The sequence below is a fragment of the Phalacrocorax carbo genome, chromosome 2, assembly GCF_963921805.1.
Source record: "Phalacrocorax carbo chromosome 2, bPhaCar2.1, whole genome shotgun sequence".
Classification (NCBI taxonomy): domain Eukaryota; kingdom Metazoa; phylum Chordata; class Aves; order Suliformes; family Phalacrocoracidae; genus Phalacrocorax; species Phalacrocorax carbo.
The window spans coordinates 46,480,704-46,500,611 of NC_087514.1; the positions used below are offsets into that span (position 1 = coordinate 46,480,704).

Consider the following 19,908-nt stretch of genomic DNA (forward strand, 5'->3'; position numbering starts at 1 on the left):
ACCTAAAAAAAAAACTCCGAAACTTGGAGTTACACACTCCACACTTACTGAGAACCGCAGCGCCACCACTTTCGATTTTAAGTTCGTTGTTTCTTGCTAGTTATTCCTTTCGCTCACCAATAACCGACTGCAACTCACAGTTGGAATCATGAGATACATCTTTCAGCATGTACGCTACCAGAATAATCTTATTGATCTCTTTTGCAACACAAGCAAAAGAGATTAGCTGTTTTCATACACAAAGCTCTCCAAAAGATGAAGTTATTTGCAAGAAACCTAATGTGTTATTGAAAAAAAAACCCAAAACAAAACCAACTTTTGCTGTGCAACTGTTCCAAATTAAACAAGGAAACCCATGTTCTTTCCAATTTTCAAGGCATAAACATGAGGAACCTGGTCCAGGAAATGTTTAATGAGTGAAAAATATTATATGCCTGATTGAAAGGGTCTTAAAGCTTCTACATAAATTTGTGTGTGTTTACCTATGTATACACACACAAATTCTTTTGGAGTGTGTCTGGCTTCTCTGGGGTGACAGTCAAGGGAAATTAAAATATATCTGTATTTTCCTTATTTTTACCTTATTTTCCTTATTTATTACCTCACTGAATGCACTTCCATGTACATAATACATTACTCGTAGCAGCCTTAAAACACTGACTTTTTGAAAAATCAACACATACAAGCATGAGAAATGCTTGCATGACTTGAGATAGAGCATAAAACCTACATCATAGGCAAGGAACATAAAGACGGCTTATTCCCATATGTCATTAACATTTTAATTTTCACCCTTACTTGCCTACAGCAAGTATTTAACTATCTCTCTAGATCAACATTTTGAGTTATCTTTTACTACTACTAACTCAATGTTATAATTAATTTAGCCTTCAACGGAATTTCAATCAAAGTTTACAATTTATTGAATAGAGACAAGCAAGCAGCGCTGGATGCACGGGGGATCCTTCCACCTAACGTGCATACCGTTATACAAAATTACAGGGTTTATATTCAGTTACTTAATTAATAACAATTAGTAAAAACACGCCTAAGTTTACACTCATTGGTCAGTGATAAGCATCCCACTTGCCGTTGGTCAGCCGTAGTTAAATTAGCCACGCTTGCCATGTAGATTAGCCCGCATGCTCTTTACGGGTGGGGGGGGGGCAAGTCTTTTTGGTCCTGAATTGGGTCGGTGGTCGCAATCTCCCCCTGCCGGAATTACCTTTCCCCTAATTTCCATGCTTCAGCGCCTTCTGAGCCAAGAAGTTCCCTGTTATCATTACTGGCTGATTTGTGGTCTTCCCTTATCTTGGCACTCTCCTTTGTAGCAGGGTGTTTCCACTGTTAGTCCTTGAAGTTCTACTGAATTGTATCTTTTTAGGAGGCTTCTTGTCAATGCAGCATTCATTGCTAACGCCCTCTTGACTGGCCTAAGCATTAATTGTATCTTTTTAAAATTCTCAGGTGTTAGTTTCTACTCCTAACTAAAATTCTTTCTTAACAATTAACTTAACAAATCGCCAATCAACATTCCAACCATTAAGACAGTTAACAAGTCAATTGAACGGCCCTCGGTTACACAAGCACAAACAGAACGGTCAAATGCTAGAGGGTCACACTTCACCGTGTGACTCTAGCATTGTTCCATATTGACACGAATCAGATGAACACATTTTACACTCAACTACTGCATTTGGCAAAAGCTTCTGGTTGCACAAGTCCTCCTTCCAGTATTGTTGGAAAGTTGGAAAAATTACACCAGCTTAACCAACAGGCCAACCTGCACCCCAGGCTGCATCTCCTACCACTCTATGCCTGCATTTCCTCCCCCGGGTCCTTGGAACAGCTATCTCCCCTTCCACAAACCATCATCCTCCATGTTCCTGAATCCCCCTGCCACCACCCCCCTCTCTTCCATCCCCTCCTTCCCACTGCTTCCTTACCCAAACCCAGCACACAACCTGAAGCACAGACAAAAGTAGGGGTGTGATCAGGGAGTCAGGAGGAGGATCGGAAAGCTCAGCAGGCAGCCTGAAACTTGAGCTCAACCATTATGTGAAGGAGTTTGTAACAACTTGCACATGCATATAGTTGATCAACCCAGGTTTTTCAAGCTCAACCAAACCCAGGCTAGGTTCCACTTTACACCTGCCCCCTCCATGTTGTTTTAACAGCAGAAGTTTCTTGGGTTCCTCTTTGAAACATAAGCCTGCTACCACATATAAAGTGATGTACCCAGCAAGAGAATTGGGACTCTGGTTCTCCGAAAGGCAAGCACGGTTTACAAACTCTGCCTGATTTGACACAGTAGTGTGCGCTCGTGCTCATCTCCATAAGCCCTATGTACTTCTGTGCATACAGCCAAATTACATAGTCCATAATCTACCACATCGGGACATTCTGACTGTTGCTTTAACACCTTCATTCACAGATTAGATTGTTGTGTCAGCACTACACCAGACTACAACTCTTCCCTGCCTTAAGCCCCATTTCTCACTCCACAGCAGAACGAAAGGCATTACTCATCCATCAAGTCTACGTCAGGCTAAGGGGGAATCACACCAGAGCATGAGTGGAGGTAAGATCACCACCTGACTCGTTTCTAACCAGCCTGGCTTTTTTTACATCATTTTACTGGATTCTGGTGACCCTTAATCCACTGGGTTATGTACATAAGCCCTGACATGTGACATATAGCTTGGAGCTACTGTACATACACACTCAGTTGTTCCTGGAGCTGGATTCTTTGGCATAACTGAAAGCAACCCCCTGTCTTTACTCTGTGTGGCAGTATTCACTCAGTGCTTGACAAGCCTCAGTGTTGATATGCTACACATTTCCTAACAGTGCCAGCCACAAAAAAATAGGGAGAAGAAAGAATAATAGTATTCAGAAAAAACCATAGTTGTCAGCTCTAAGAGCATGAATGGTGTGAGAAATAATCAGAAATAAAGCTGTTGTGAATTTACAGCCATCTGTAAAAGTTTAAGCTACCTTAGATTTTTTTTTTTTTAAATACTAAAACTAGTCCTGCCAGAGTTAAAAAAACAAGGAAATTTTAATGGGAGGATGTGCATGGCTGTGTATAGTTTTTTAATGTTTGTAAAATGCTTTAAAGATTAAAACCAACATGGAATTCATGTATTTGTGACACAAAGTATGGAAAGATCTTTGCCATATAAAAATTCATTTTTCTATGGCAGCTTCTAGAACATGCATGGAAAATTCAGCATGCTTTCTGTGTTGAAAACAGAGAGGAAAACATTAACTTTCAGAAGGGACTCTTTGAGATACAGAAAGTGATAATTAAAACAACTTGACAACTACTGGTAACACAAAGCTTAAGGAGACCCTTGAAAGGCATTGTCAGCAGCACATCACTGTCAAATCAGACTTAAATGAAAAAAATTCAACCCAGAAGTGAAGTCTTTGGGTAGTTACAAAGAAAGCTACAGAAGCTGCAACCATATTTCTCACTTGGGGAAGCTTTCTTATCACAAGCATTTCATTTGTTATAGAAACTATGATACAAAATCCAGCTGAAGTAAGGCGCATGTGTTTTTCATGTGGTCTTCTTCATGCAGAATCGGCCACCTTTGGACTCTCACTGGGCCCAACAGCACCTGCTTACTTGATCATCTGGAGGAATTTAGAGTGAGGTAGCTAACCATCCCTAGTTATTCCATGGTAAAGGTCAATAATTTTTAGCAGTAATGACAGAGAGCATATTTAGACCAGGCATCCCTGATTAAGTTCCTGGTTGGGTATTGTTATTCTAAAACAAAGGGATTTCAAGAAAAAAAAAAACACCACACCTTATTTTTGTCTTTATCTTCAGAAAATATAAAGCCTTCATCACAGAAGCTTGTTTAGAGATGGCTACTATCAATTCAAATGTTGCTATAATCTTAAGTGACGGTAAACAATTTAAAGTCTGCACTGATCTTGTTTCAGGTTATCTAACAATATTAACATCTTTTCATAACCTTTTATTTATCCAAGAAGTGTTGAAGTACTGTAATGTTACCAACATCATCTGGCAAAAGGAGCACTCATGAGCTCCAGAAAGGCATTAGTTTTGCCATCAGAAAACCAGCTCAGCTCTTGCTGGAAAATAAATTTTTTAATTCCTGTTTTTTGCTCTGTTACTTTTTCCAGGAAAAATATTTAGCAAGACTCCAAGGAGCAAAGGAAGAGGGGAGCAAGGTGGAGCAGCTTATCCTACACAATCCCACCAAACCTGCTAGCAGGACAGATTAAAAGTAGATTTTCCCATCCTCTAGTGAAACAGTCTCTTTTCCTATTAGCAGTTAGCCTGATGTTTGGTGTTGAAGGTTTGAAGGCCAAGGCTTTTTGTAAGACAGGAGAAGCTTTTACAGCTGCAAACTAATCTGAAGTTTTAAGAAAACAACAGAGAAAGATATATTGTATATCCAAGTTATTTAAGAGTCATGCTCTCAAGTGCTAGAAATTACTAGGACTGTGGTTGTAAGGTAAGAATTCTGTCTACCTTAAACACAGATCAATATACATGTTTTTAATTAATTTTTCCAACCTCCACCTTCAAAGCAATGCTGAGGAAATTGCTTGAGCATAAACCTATTTATGAATTTACATCCTGAAAACACCCATGCAAGTTCACTTGAAGGCATACACACTCAGCTGTTACTCCTGTTACAGCTATTGATTTTGAGAAACCTAGGACAAAATCCACTCTTTCCAACATTACCTTCTTCTCCCCTCAATGATGCAGAAAGCATTTGTAGCACCGGGTGGCTCCAGAGGAGCCCCCATAGCTGGCCAGCAGGCAGGCTCACTGCACAGGCCAGGCTTTTCTTTCGAAGACTTACTATTCCAGCAACAGCCTTAAGGACTGGGAGGGGACCAAGCTACAGCATCTCCCTGCTCACACCATAGAACACCCCATTACTGGGCTGCCTATATTTAAAGAATAAAAGGAGGGGAGAGGGTGTGGATGTGGTGGGGGAGCATGTGTCACTGCAGAAGGTTCTAGCAGCGGAAGTACCGAGCAAGGGCTGGGCCCTGAGGGGGCGGGAAGGCGGGCACTCTGCGGGGCTGCCTGGAGGTTGTGTCAGCCTGAGCAGGTTCAGGCGGAGATATGGAAAGGTGAAGTAGGTGGAGGAGGTTTGTCTGCAGCCTTTTACTCAGGGATTTTCTGGTTGTGAAGGTTGTCTTTGTGGGCCTCTCAAAATGGAGCTCTGAGGTCATGGGGGTGGCTTGCTTGAGGGAGGCGGTGCAGTGGGTGGTGCCCTCCCTCAGGAGAGGGGGTGGTTTTGTGGGTTCTTCTGGGGGTACTTCCTACTGCTGTACTGCACTTGGGAGCTGTGACTGGGGCTCCAGCGCTCCTTTGATCACTCAACATCAGTCTCACACTGTATTTGTGAAAATTTAATAGCTGTTTTCTTCTGATACTGTTCAGCCAGAGTTTGCTCACAGTGTACCACTGAGCCCAAGAAGGAAATGGAAGACTCAAATAGCAGGGTAACATGGATCAACAAACTTGGTGAAGTGGGTGCGAACTTAAAGTTTCTGTGTTTTTAATTCAGCTTGGCTGTGATGTTTTTGTGCTATACCTGTGTTTTGAGTACACTGTAAGCAGGTAGCTCTTCTACTGATAGGTCTGGTTTACCTGTGCTAATTCTAAAATGACTGTATAGTATGGTGGTGTGTAAATTAAAAAAGACAAGCTCTCATATCTTCATGTGGACCTAAGTAATCAGATGCTAAACACTCACTGAATTTCAGTGAGTTCTGTGTACCTTAAACATCTAATGTTTGAACATTGCAGCCAAACATTTTTCAGGTCATTCTATATAACCAGTTCCTCAGGTCTTTTCCTGTTCTGTTAGTTTGGATGATGTGATTGTTCTTAAAACTACTCTGTTATTCTGGAGAAGTTCTTGTTTAGTGAGTAGATATTTCTGTACCTTAGTAAAATCTACAGGATGTAGGAATCTTCATCATCCTCTAAACTAGAGAAATCTTCATCACCAAAAGCGAAAGATGGATAAAAAGCTGAAAGATAAAGAAATTGTCCAGTGTTTTGTAGAAATAGATGGCTCTGTAGAGCCTTTAAAGGAGCATGAGAAAAATACTGTGTGTCCTGTTAAATGATAGACGATTAGCCAGGTGGCCTGCACAGAGCTCAAGGCATAACCAGCACACATTCTCTCCTTTCTGGAGTTACAGGGAATGTGGAGAAAATTTGGACTGTTACAGTGGTGATTCAGAAGACAAAGGTTGCAAATTCATTTGGATTCAGGCATAGTCAATCTCACTGCTTTTGTACCAATCTTTTTTGACTATTATTAAACTGTTTGTTTGGAATGGGTATCTGAAGTTGGATAGTATGTTAAATGAATAGTACAGTTTTTCTGTATGGCCATGTTAGTTCATGGAGGGCATTGTACATGAGCCCTATGATACTGAAACTTTTGAAACCCTCTTGAAGTTGGTAGAGATGTCAGGGCTTCCAAAAAAATCAGAGAAGGAAGTTGTGATGTGAATATAGTAATTTTCCTAAAAAAGGAACCAAAATGCATAATCGTGTTAATATATGACTTACTGTTTCCCTGTCTGGAAACAGAATGAAGTCTTTCCCAATCTGGAAGCCTTAGACAGAAATCTAAAACCCTCTGATGCTTTTAGAGGAAGAGAATGATAATTCTGATGTCTTGCTCAGTACTTCCAACATTCCTCTCAAGTTTGGGATGTTATGGGTTGAAATCATGATGGTGATTTTTGTGTGGTCCGGACTACCCTTTTATGCTACTTTTTGGGATCTGTCTGATCTCCATCTGAGCTCACTGCCTCCTTAGCACTAGGTTAACTTAAATGGCAATCCGATAAATACACTCAAAGAACGTTATGGTTTTGTACTTCTTACAAAAGCAGCTTATTTAATTATTTGGGCATTTGCAAGCTTCTGTTGTGGCTGCTAATGCTATCTGAAGTTACGTAGGTTGCCTGGCTAAGCTCTGTCCAACACTGATTCTTTGATTAATATTACAGTATTTTGTATTGCTACATTACCTCCTAGGTGGACTGTGCTGATTCTCCTGAAAGTAATAGCAGTGGCAAATATTACTAAAAGTAGCAAATCTTTCTAGGGTTTTTTTAATTGTGTTTTGTTGTTGTTAGGGTTTTTTTTAGCATGTCTTCGTCTTGTGGTTTGGGTACAAAATGATGAATGGCGGTAAAATGGAGGCAAAATTTTGTGAGGAATAAAATCTTCATCAAGAAATAAAGCTCTGGGAGGAAGTTTTTCTAACTCATGACAGACCTGCTGTGTGGCTTTTTGTGTGACTTACATTTTTTTGTTCTGTGTTTCCCAAAGGAAGGTGTTGATTTTGTTGCCAAGTTCCATGTTTTGATACTGATTTTCCATAAAATTATTTCTGAGGTCCAGAACACATTTTCTGTAATGCTTTAAATAGTTTTTTGTGCAGAACCGATGATGTATTTGTTTCATTTTAATGATAAATCTATCAACTTGAAAGTTGGGCTATTTAAAAGAATTAACTGAATGTACTGCAGCTGTCCTTAGGTTATTTTATCACTGCTTAATTTATAGTTAGTTCTGGGTGTCGTTTTATTTTAAGTAAATTTTGCCCTACTTGCTGTGTTAAAGCCTTAAGACTACCAGAGCTTAGCAACAAATTAAAACATTTCATAGGCAGCAGTACTTGGCAGTTTGTGTGCAGCTGTCAGCCTGCTTGGGCCTTCTCATAATTAAGGCCTGTAGATGTGCTGTACCATTCAAAAGCTGGCATGATGAAATCCTGTTCCGGCCTGGGCTGTGTTCATACAAGCCAAATGCAAACACAATTAGAAGGGGTTTGCCTGCTTATTTTACAACATAGGTGTTTTTAAGACTTAGGTGATTTGTATTCTGAAAGAATACTAGGGGGAAAAAACCAATAGCCAAGCACAAATGAAGATCTGAAAGTGTTACAGTTGGCTTGTAACATTTTTTTTTTTTTTGGGGGGGGGGGGGGGGCGGGTTTAATTGCTTTGAAATACAAAGCTTAGAGTAAAGTATTCCTGTTAGGAGGAAAATCATGCTTTTCATCTGTGAGTGATTTTTAGATCACCTATTTTTGTCAGTCATAGAGAGCAGAAGGCATTCTGGCCAAAACAAGATAAAATGTTGAGTGGAATATTTAGTAATCAAGCCAATTCCTGTAAAGGTAGTTTGTCTCTGTATGTACTGAAATGCATAGTGCCTCAACTGTGGCATAACTCTGAGTCACTTTTAAAAGTGGGATTTAGTCACTCTGGTGCTCTGGAATGTTTACATCATAACAAAGTGCTGTGTTTCTAGTTATTATATGACTAAGCAAATGAACTTCTGGATGTTTCAGAGGTTTTGGTGCAAAGATCCAACTGGTCATGTGAAGATAGCACAGAGTAGAAGTAGCAGCAAGCATACTTACTTTGCCAGCTAGCCGGGCTTTCAGTTGGCAGGCTAGTTGCTGAAATGTCTATGGTATCTGCAGATTAATTCCAGCTGTAAGAACTTAATTATCTTCTGCAAATTAATTTCAGATGCTTCTTTCCACATTGATTAGGTTTTAATATGAGAGGGGAAACATTTTTTCCCAAAGGCAGCTGTTTCAGAGGGAGGGAGCAGGTAACAAGATACTGGAGTTTGTTAATGGAAGAGTGTGTACGGGACTTTTGGTGTGGGAATTTAGGGTTAGACCAGTGGTCCTCATCAGGGAGTTGCATCTCGGATGCTGCAGCAGCATTTGACAATTTCAGAAAGCGAGGTTAGCATTAGCAATTTATAGCTAATGGTAGTGCTAGCTTGTAAATTGTATCTCTTCTTTCTCTGGTCAATGATAATTAGTGTCTTGCTGCTGCTTCTTCACATCTTTGGTTCTCCCACCATCTGTAGAAGATTCTGTTCTCTGTTCTTTTTGTTATGATAATTGTTTTACTATTCCTGAAATAATAATATTCCCAGAGTATCTTTGGATTAAAAAAAGAAAAGGTGGAGTTGCTCTAAACTGCTGCTGCTGTTTTATCTTAAAAGTGAATTTGCAACTGCAAGCCTAGTTGAGCTTCCCTTAGTTAAGTTGTTGAGAGGTTTTCTGTGTTGTCTTTTGAAGCACTGCATATTCTGAGCCATGTGGTGCCATGTGAGGTTCCTAAAATCTGTTGTCAACTTTGAAGTGTTCTATGCACATGGTGTTCAGAAATTACAGATACCATAATGGGCAAAGGAAAAAGAAGGAAGGGACTCGGATTGCTAAAGAATGATGGACAAGAAAGCCAAAGGTTCAGACAAAAACCACAGTCATTCAGAAATTGTCTTATTCTGTGAATCGAACTTGCTAGAAAAGTAATGAGGGAGTGGTGTTGCATTAGAAAGCCAGAAGTCTCTTCACAGAGTATCCCTACTCTTTCTACAGTTAGAACTTTCTACAGTAGCAAAACCATTGATGCATGTACAAGTGTAAACTTGAGATGTTCTGCTTTAAATGTTTTTCTGCTAACACCTTTTTTTCCATTTTTGAGATTCTGCTAGTCCTAATGTCACAATACTATGCTCTCTGGAATCTTCCAGAACAAAAAAAAAAAAAAGTTTGAGTAATGCATTTGAAAATCAGATCTAAGTTGGAAGAGCAGAATGGCAAAAACTTAATTCTCAGGGTTGAACAAGTGAGAGAGTTTGGAGGAAATGCCATGCAAATAGTTGTCTCTGTCTTAAAGTTAGGATGGTCAAATATCTTTAAAGCGTGATTACATATAGGTTGACTTTGAGGGATTTGATACTGTCTAATAAACCTCCACTGTGTCTGAACCTGTAACTTTTAGGTATGGCTAAGTAATGAGTTGTTGACTGCAGATGACTTCCACAGGAATTCTTGTTGAATTATATATGGCATGGCAATAACTGTATATACATAAGATGACTTAGGATGTATTTTTTAAAGTATCAGGCTTGGCAAAATCTTCTAGAACTTGATACTCTGGTTTATTTCATTATCACAAATAGTTCAAGTTATAAAAAACCAAATATATATTATTCAGGCATTAACCTAGGTGTCCTGCAAAGACTGCAATTCGGTTATTGCACTTCCTGAAATCACTGAGTCCTCGGAGAAGAGAGTACTGACAGCTCTTTATATGTCAGTGTGATTCGTCAAGACAGAAACTGCAAGAGAGTTGTTTTTAAAGTTGTTAAATAAATTTAATTTCAGATAGTCTTTTTTCCAGAAAGGCAAAGATGTACTACATTTACAATATTAAATAAAAGTTCACAGTTCTCTCTAGCTTCCCCCCGGCCCCACCCCCCCCCCCCCCCCACCCCCCCGAATCAAAGCAAAAGAAAGGCCCAGACTATGAAAAGATTTCTGAAGGGTTCATTCCAACTCCCCTTCTTTTTACAAGGAAAAGAAACATGAATCCTCACAGTTGCTTTTCTTTGGGTTTTAACAGTCAGTTGCCTATCTTTCCATTACTGCCTACTATTTAGTCTTTTTATCCATTTCAGTGTTATTTTCTGACTAATGAACAGTTAGTTGACCGCTGATTAGTAACACATACAAATTATGATTGTTTCCAGCACTCTGAATCAGCAACTATCTGCACAAATGTAAATATGGCTGGGTATGGCTTTGATCCTCCAAGGTAAATGGCAATATATAGAGATTGAGGAAGTAAGAAACTAACTTGATTGTTGTGATATGTCAGTCACATTAGGTCAACAAATGTGCATGTTCCAGTTCTAGCAAAGTGGATCTCTTTTGCTTGCTTTACTTCTGTTTTATGATAGTGTGAAATCATAGCCACTTTCAAAGGGAGAAGCTTTAAGGGAGAAACTACTCTAGTACATAACTTCAAATAACCGGAAACATTGGAGACCCAACTTTGTGTTTTCTGACTCTGATCTTGCAGAGCTGAAACCAAACCACTGGACAAAATTTTCACTGGTATTTCATTATAGCCACGATTTCTTTTTTTACATTTTAATCATGTATTCTTAATTTTATATGTATGTGTGAGTGTGCATGTATGTCTGGTGATGTAGTCATGCCTTAAAAATTCCTGAGAGATATAGATAGATAATGTGAATTATTACTTTGTTTCCCATTGTTCCATTTGCCCTCTGTTTAACTTGGGCCCAGAACTCCATTGCCACAAGAGAAAGAACTGGAAGAATTTGAGAGAAATTCTCATGTCTCTTCTTCTCTCAGAAAGAACTGACCTATTCAGTCACATTTATTGTATTGTAAAATGTGGAAATGAGTAACGTCATTTAGCTGACCACCTAGGGATTATAAATAGGAAAAATCTGTTTTAGAAAAACATAATCTTTAAATATATCCAGATTTCTCTAAACAGTCATAATTGTTTGGTGTGAACATAAATCTACAGTTGCTTGGAAACACAGACCTTCTGTTATCCAGATGCAGCTCAGCTGAATAAAACATGTGCTGTTACATCAAGGAGTCTAGATTTCATGTTTCGCAAAATTCCCACTAAGGCTGTCAAAAGCAGTGTACTTTAAGAAAAATCTAATTGTTTCTGCATTTCAGTGGAAAGTTGTGTTGTTATTGTCTGCCAGAAACTTCGGTAGGGGATTAGAACTTGAGCAGTGGGGTCTGGCTGCCCAGCTACCAGTGTGGTATTTGGGTAGAAAAACAATTTGATTTTTGGTAGATGGTTTTGTTTGTACTTGAGACAGCAGATCAAATTTGGAGATAATTTATAGAAAGTTATTCTATCAGTGCAAAACAGGAAAGTTGGAAGGGACAGTAAATAGGCTATTCCCACTGCGGGGAATTAGCTCAAATGGTAGAGCGCTCGCTTAGCATGCGAGAGGTAGCGGGATCGATGCCCGCATTCTCCATTTGCTGCTTACAAGTGTTACTTTCTATTGCCACTGTACTTCGTTTTTTTCAGTTACCAGTTGTAATTTTTTTTTTGCTGTTTTGGAAAAGAACAGCTTGTAAACTTCTGTTTTGCTTAAAATTAGGGTAACTGCCTGCACAAAAAAGAAACAAATTCCTATTGATGGGTTTTAAAGAATGAAACAGAAGCACATTGACAAATACCGCTGTTTCTTCGCCTTTTTGGCTGTGATACAATTTTAGTGCCCTATGTTGAGGGGTTCTTTTTTAAATGTAGATGCTTTTTTCTGTAGCCATTTTTTAAGGATTAAAATTAATGAATTTTAAGAAGCACAGGAACAATATGAACGATTTAAGTTGAGCGTTTTTTAAAAGTGTAAATTATATCGGGTTGAGGAAGAAACTGTGTGAAATTGTGAGAGATTGAATGTCAGTTGAAGCTCAGGTTAAGTACAAGTGTGTTGTACCCATACTAACTACAACAGGTGCAAAGTAGCTGGAGTAGCTATGGTAAGCTGTAGATTATGTAGACAACTACATACTTTTACATTTTAGAGAATTTCAATAACTTTTTATATAACTAAAAACTTGTTAAAAAATGCTCACATTGAAATTGAATGCACTGGTAACGGACAGAAGTGAATTATATTTCCTGTATTACAGAATAAGAACATTAGGATCAGGTGCTTTTGTGAAGACATCATTTTTCAGAGAGTTCACAAGTGTAGTCTGCTAATTGAGATTTTTTTTTTCCTGTTGTATTTTCTGTATGAAATGGTATCTATTACTAGCTATATATTTTCTTTCATAAACCTGAACAATTTATGGAAGAAAATGTTATATTACCGTAGATTTCAGTCTCGCAAAACACTGGAGAATGCGGGCATCGATCCCGCTACCTCTCGCATGCTAAGCGAGCGCTCTACCATTTGAGCTAATTCCCCTTGCTTGACCGCGGGAAGGGCGGATTTACTTCTGCTGAATCATAGCTTGGCTGCTTCAGGTATAATTACTTTGTTGTGTCAATCTGCTTATTTATCACTGTATTTATGTGGGAAGCCTGGTATTGTAAAAATCGGAATACTCACTTGACATGAGAAGTAGTCATACTGAAGCATTTTCCTGCTGTGTTGATAAAACAATACTTGCTTTCCTGAAGAAAGCCTCCACCAGTGTTTATTCAGGAAGGAGAGAGAACTATTTTTTTTACCTCTTTTACAATATAGATACCAAAAGACTTGTAAATCTAGAAAGTGTACTATTAGAAGTCACTGAAGGGCAATGAGATTTTTCTTCACCTTATCTTTCAAGGCCTTTTATTTTATTTTCCAACTTTATTTTCCAATTAGCTGTATGTAAATGGTATATATAATGGTTTAGAAGTTCGTATTTATCATAGTTGGTGGAGAGGAAGTATTCAGTTGTATCTTCCTAAGTTATATTCTAGGTACATCTGCCTTTTTTTATTGAATTTGATGATTCAGTTAATATTGCATCTTAAATATATGGGGTTACTAAAACCACTTCGGAAATATAAAAAGTGTAGGCATACTAACTGACTTGGCAGCAAGAAGTGCATTGGCAAAGCTCTCTTCACAGGGTATTAAATCAAGGAATGCTTTCTGGATTTAAAGAACAAAAATGTAGTTTACAGTGAGAGTGGTTGCACTGAGATACTATTAAACAACAAAGACAAAGAAAGTGATATAATGGAAGAGTTCTAACATGATTTTTTAAATTCAGAAAAGTAAGTTCTCCTAGTAAAGTAAAACATGTACAGTAATCCAACAATACATGTGCCAGTGGTTTTTCTCTAATGGATTAACTTACTGGATGACAGCACCTAGTAAGAAGAAAATAAATTACAAATGTAAGCATCAGGCCATTACAATTTGTCTAAAGTAAGGTAGTACTCAAATCTGGCACAATCCAGATTCAAGATGTGGAACTAAAACTGCAGTGTCACTGCAGATATTCTCCTAGAATTTAAATATTCTCCTGTCTTACCTCAATCTCTGCACAACAATAAATAAAGATTTGTTCTTACTGTTTCTTGCAATATATTTTAACTGACTTTGTCTACCTCTCTGGAGTAAACTGGAGGGGAAAAACAAATACACAAAAGTGGTTTCAGTCCTTCTCACAGGCACCTGTCTTAGGCTCAGCGATGGCCCACTGCACATCTGCAGCTGTGGTCCTTCCCATATTGTACTTCACAAGGTTCAGCTCTATGTACAGTATTATTTACCTACCCTGTGCAATCTGAGTTGTGTGAAAATGGCAGACTCTCCCTATTTTTCACCCCCAAATATCACTCTGCTGCTACTGAAAAGCCTAAAGCTTGGACAGTTCAGCTCACATGTAAATAGTTTATTTGATGCTGAAGTCAGATAAGGGTGAAGAAAGACCTCTGCAATAGTACTATTTTTAGTGACTAAAATGTGTATTTCATATAATTGGCAGCCCATTGCTTTGTGATCTTGAATTTATTGTGATTGCTAAGTTTTCATGTAAGATGGTGAGTAAAACTTTTTAATTTCTCCACCTGATTGGGAGAACTTCCTTACCTACATGGCTGAAAATAACCTGACCTCCTTAATTCCATGTTTCATTTCTCTAGGGTATTTCAGCAGTGAAGGCTTTGTATCCACATACTTCCATTTAACACAGATCACTTCGATACATCTCTCTGGCCACACTGATGTGAACCGATATCAGCTAATTTAATCAGGTTTGATGTTTGCTTTCTAAGATGGACTTCTTAGGGGATGTCAGGGCAAATGTGAGTTTTGTGTTACCTTCAAGCTGCTCCACGGCATTGTCTGTGATGTGATAGCCCTCAACACAGAAGCAGCAGCTGCCCCCTTCATAGAAGGATAAATCTAGGGCGAGTTGGGTGGCATTGAAAGGCTGCAGGTCATGAGTTTGTCGTGCAAGTTAATGTGAAGTGCCTTATCACGTCACTCGGGGAGTTTGTCTATTATTTTTGTCCAAGATGACAAGCTCAAGGTCAAATGCTCACAAGTGTTCTGAACAGCTGCTGTGGGGTTACTGCCCTTGATAAAGCAGCAGAATCAGTAGTAGGAAGGCAGTTTGCATTTGTGTTTATTAAAATCTATGGTTACAGGATAAATTAGAATATGGTGGGGGGAATTAGCTCAAATGGTAGAGCGCTCGCTTAGCATGCGAGAGGTAGCGGGATCGATGCCCGCATTCTCCACTGTCATGTTTTATTTGTGGTGGGAGAAAAACCAGTTAACTACGAAAAATGTTTTCAGGTGTTGAACTTGAATTTTGAAGTGAAATAAGCTCGTGGATTTTAGGTGTACATAGTTCATTTCTTAAATGCTGCCATCTGTTCGACTAGAATAAATTAATTACTCATATTTTAAAAAAAACAAACAAAACCAAAACAAATAGAAACTGACTTTTATAGGGAGAAAACCAAACGTCAGAAAGTACTTCCTCTCAGGAATTACAAGTAATAAACCTTTTTTATTATTATTTTATACACCTAGAAAACATGTCTTGTCTGGTTTGTCTTGTTTCTTACTACTTCATTTGGAAATGCGAAATGAACTATTACAAATTCATTTGACACCTGTTCTGGAATTGCAGCTGAATGAGGTTTAATTTGTGAATAGATAGGCCTGTGGAAGAGAAAACTCTGTTGCATGTATGGGGCTGCATTTTAAATCCACCTTGAAGGTGAGAGTTTTGCAATCCATGTAAACAATAAGGGGAGGGGGAATTAGCTCAAATGGTAGAGCGCTCGCTTAGCATGCGAGAGGTAGCGGGATCGATGCCCGCATTCTCCAGTGTTTTCTTAAACAGGAATTGTTATAGCTATAAGTAGAAACTACCAAAAGAAAATATGAAACTATTTTGGTCAAAAGTTAATTTTGTTTTAACTGGGGCGAAACTGATTGCCTGCTTCCCTCCCTCTCCCTCCCCAAATCAGGCTTGTATAACTGCATATGTCAATCCTCTGTTGTAGCTGTTGACTCTTCCTGGGCAGTTTTAGTCAAATTCCGAAAGATAATTCTGCAATATGATGTTTTTCCAGGCTTTATGAAAAATGATGAATGAATGACAGTTAGAGACCTGAATCAGTGTGTCTTTTCTCCACTTGTCCAGCTAGGACAATTTTGATCAGACAGTGGAAAATAGCAGTTTAGGAATGCTTATTGTTTCCCAACTGCCCATTCTGGTCCCTGTCCAGAAATATAGGACCTTCTTTTCATTTACTATCTTTGTGAAGCTGTTGTACGAGCTGGATTGGTCAATTCAAGTTTAAGGATAAAAGTTGTCACCTCCTTCCCCCCAAGTCTGTATTCTAGAAAACACACTAGAGCTGCTGTGTCTTTTGGCTATGGCCTGTGTGCAGGTTATAACTGAGCTCCTTAGCCTTCTCTCCTACTTGTTTTCACAGAGCTGCTTTTAAGAGGCTGATGACTGCCACGCTTGTGTTAGAGGTTCAGAGATAACCTCGACCATCTAATTGATGCACTGACTTCCCTTAACATCTTACTAGTTTCTTCTGATCTGTGTCCAGATATTGTGTGTTTCTTTATGGTGCATTTCCCCCGGCCCTTCTAGAAGCAGCTGCACAGCAAGTGCAGCTTTTTAGATCTTTGTGACCAGTGCTGCTAAACCTGCTGTCTCTTCAATGTTAACTAAGTTCTTTACAGTGTGGAAAAAAGGCTTACTGATGTCCTCACGTCTTCTGTCTGTTCATAGCTGAGGAAGAAAATGTGCATGGAACCAGCAAAACACTGATACTATTCCACTTCTTGGTGTATCTCCTTATGCTTTAGAAGCTGAAAACTTAACCTTCCCTTTGAACTCTTGGGCATACCTAAAAAAAGTTTGTACCAGGCTCAGTAACTACTTTCAGTGTGGTAAGTAGACAGAAGATGCCTAGAATGGTCGTACTAAATGCCATCCTTCTGATGACAACCTGGGATGTGCTTATACATACTGTGTATGTGCTTATTTTGAGCAGGGTTGTTCTCAGTGCACGCTGTGTTGGCACTGGGTTCTTGTCACACCAACATCCTTTACTGAACCTGCCTCATAAAAATGATTCCTGATCATTATCTTTGATGTGTAATTTCTTATCAACTGTTGTAAGGAGTGTGGACAAAGATAACTAACACGTCTGTCTCCCGGGAATATCTAATGATGAGTCTTTCCAGAGAAAGAATACTTTTCCTTCTTTTAGTATGACCACTGAGTACTCCAAAATGTCTTCAAATAAGTGAATAGATTGATTATTTTTTCACCCTCTTCATGAAGTGAAGGCAAAGTACAGAGTTTGGAAAATTTCTCAGTAACATCCATCTTCCAAGTTCTGCCGAAAGGGTTATGTGAAGATTCTAACCAGCTTGTTGCACTTAGATAAAATAGCCCATATAAAGCAGTTGTGCTGCTTTGTACAGCTCTGAAAGGTCTATGTAGCATGATATTTTGCCATTAAAAAATCACCAGTACCAGATACTTGGGAACATTATGGTTTATCCGAGGGGAAATAGCTTACCTGTTGGGATCATTCTCACATTTGCAATTAAAATGGTGTTAAGCCTGCTTCAGCTTCCTGATCAGCCTCAGGCTGCTCTTTTCAGTTGTTGAGAGGAAGCTGAGAACAATAAGGAAGTATTTAGATGGATTTCTACAGCTAGCTACTGTATTGCTGGGAAGTTGGATGAGGCCCATAATGAGTACAAAGTAAATATCATTTGTTTATATTGATTTCAGTTTAGTTGAAGTGTTTATATATCAGGTAAATATCAAGATTGACTCTTCTAATAAGGGTCGGAGAGTCAAGTATTTTTTAAAAGTGACAGGAACTCTGTGATCCTGGTATGTAGCTGTTATAGAGTGATGGAACGTGAGTGGAACTGTCAACCAAGCAGATGTTGCCAAGACTGTTTACCTAGAAAGATACTGCAAGGAGATGCCCAATTAGTGAAAAAAATTCTCCCTGTATAATGTCCTTAGAGCTTCATTGTTACTAAGTACAAGCTTAAGAGCTTGAATGGCTGTTTGCATACTGAAAGATGGGCTAAGAACTTGCTGAATCATGGAGATGCCTCCCTTTCTTCATCTTCCCAACCAAATGTACATGTATTGAAAAGCACAGGTAACATACCATGTGACTAAAACTGAGATAAGGTCATAATACCAATGCAGGTAGCCAGACTAGCCTTACTATATTCGAGGGTGGAAACTGAGCTCGCTCAGACAGCATTGTGTGCCTGGGTACTTAGGCTCAATTGTCTCTGGCTTTAAATTGTGGGTGCAGTTATGTTCCAGAACGGTGTTTGCATTCTCCTGGTTCAAGTCTGCATCTGGTGCCACTGGAAAAGATTGGCAATGGGAAGGTGCTCCTGACTAAGAACTAGAACCAGGAAGTAAATCTTCCCTGGCTCCTGACTCAGTAAGCTTGTGCCAACCATTTCTTCACTGGGTGAGAAATTACAAACTCTGGAGGGGCCTGTTGTGGTTACTTCTTTTGGGGACCAGGGAAGGAAATGACACTTGAGTACTACAGCATTGGGCAGTATGGAAGACTATGACAAGAAAACAAAATTCTAAGAACAGCCAGTTTGTAAGTTTTTCTTTTTGATGTCAGAGGTGTTCAAAACTGTTGATGACTTAATGTTTTCAGCTTTTTCATATCTTTAAGGATTAGACAGGTAACAGCTTACGAGTCACAATAAAACTTGCACCAGGACTGTAATAAAGTTAACCGCTTAAAACCAAGGAAGGGTCAAAAGCTCCTCTACTTCCTAACATTTCTTTTAGAGGTCATCAGAGATATAATAGAGAGTATCATCTTCCACATAAGAAGGTTTAGTAGCTTTCTTACATGTAGTTATTGTATTTTTAGGAGTCTACATATTATTGTACCTAGTAGTTTTCAATAAAAAAGGTTAGGAAAGACTGTATCACTCTTGCTTCAGGGCAAGGGAAGTTTTTAATTACTAGAGGAAACCTTATGAATTTTCTTGTATTTCGTCTGAAGCATTTGATGTTTGGTTAAGACTAACAAAGGATTCTTAACTAGACGCATAGCAAATTTGATCCAAGTTGGTCGGTAAGTTGTGCTAGTAAAAGCCTGGTTCATACTAGAAAAAACAATTTGTATGATAATGGTTAAGAGATAGTTGGACCACAAAGCCACATTAACAATACGTGGGGTTTTTAATCATGTCTATAAAAGAAACAATTTAACCTGCATCTAGATGTAGCAAGATCTTCAAAACAAAATATGCAGGCATTACAGTCGTTCACTGATAATATTTCCACTCACAAAATATGGTAACTGGAAACTCTATGCTTCATTAGAAAAGGGGGTCAAATTTAGGCAAAAGCAGTCCAAACCTATTCCTACCCTATCCAGTTGAGAGGTGGGACATGATCAGGGGTCACTGAAGCAACCAAGTTAATGTTTTCTCTGCAGTCAAAATATAGGGCAGTGAGAGAGAATGTTTTAGGGTTCTAGAAATTATATAATCAGTTAATCAGGTAATTATATAATCAGTAGGTCTTCTCCTCAGGTTTTGACTTCAAAAATATTTTTTCATATTTTTCTGAGAATTGGTCGACAGCCTCTATATTGACTGTCAGTTTACCTCACAGATGATGAATCCCATGCTTTAAGTAAACTATGCATGTATTTTTGCAAGACTAGATGTGGTCTTGCCAAGTCAGAAAAAAAATATGAAAAATGCTTACTTTCTTCAGTCCATATTGCTGTCTCCAAACAGCGAGTTACATAGCAGCTCTAATTATGAAATTAGATAAACACACTGCAAAAGTGGGATAGAATCTCTTCCCTGATCAGCTATTTGACGTGCAGTTTTCAGTGTACTTTCTTCTTTTCCTGAGATAATCCTGGAAGTCCTGGGCCTTCTAGGAAGATAAAACTGCAGTTCCAAAGCGACTGCCAAAAATAAGACTGAAGTTGTTTGAGGCCAACTAGAACATAGTCTTTAAAGGAGTATGTTATCTCAGTTAT

At 38.7% G+C, this 19,908-nt stretch overlaps 4 non-coding genes across 4 annotated transcripts; 3 read left to right on the forward strand and 1 right to left on the reverse strand.

The window, feature by feature from the left end:
• The first annotated feature begins 11,811 nt into the window (after positions 1 to 11,811).
• TRNAA-AGC (transfer RNA alanine (anticodon AGC)) lies at positions 11,812 to 11,884 on the forward strand. Its single transcript has one exon. It is a non-coding gene; the product is annotated as a tRNA-Ala (tRNA).
• An 872-nt stretch (positions 11,885 to 12,756) lies between these two features.
• TRNAA-AGC (transfer RNA alanine (anticodon AGC)) lies at positions 12,757 to 12,829 on the reverse strand. The gene has a single exon. It is a non-coding gene; the product is annotated as a tRNA-Ala (tRNA).
• A 2,203-nt stretch (positions 12,830 to 15,032) lies between these two features.
• TRNAA-AGC (transfer RNA alanine (anticodon AGC)) lies at positions 15,033 to 15,105 on the forward strand. The gene has a single exon. It is a non-coding gene; the product is annotated as a tRNA-Ala (tRNA).
• A 525-nt stretch (positions 15,106 to 15,630) lies between these two features.
• TRNAA-AGC (transfer RNA alanine (anticodon AGC)) lies at positions 15,631 to 15,703 on the forward strand. Its single transcript has one exon. It is a non-coding gene; the product is annotated as a tRNA-Ala (tRNA).
• Positions 15,704 to 19,908: the final 4,205 nt, after the last annotated feature.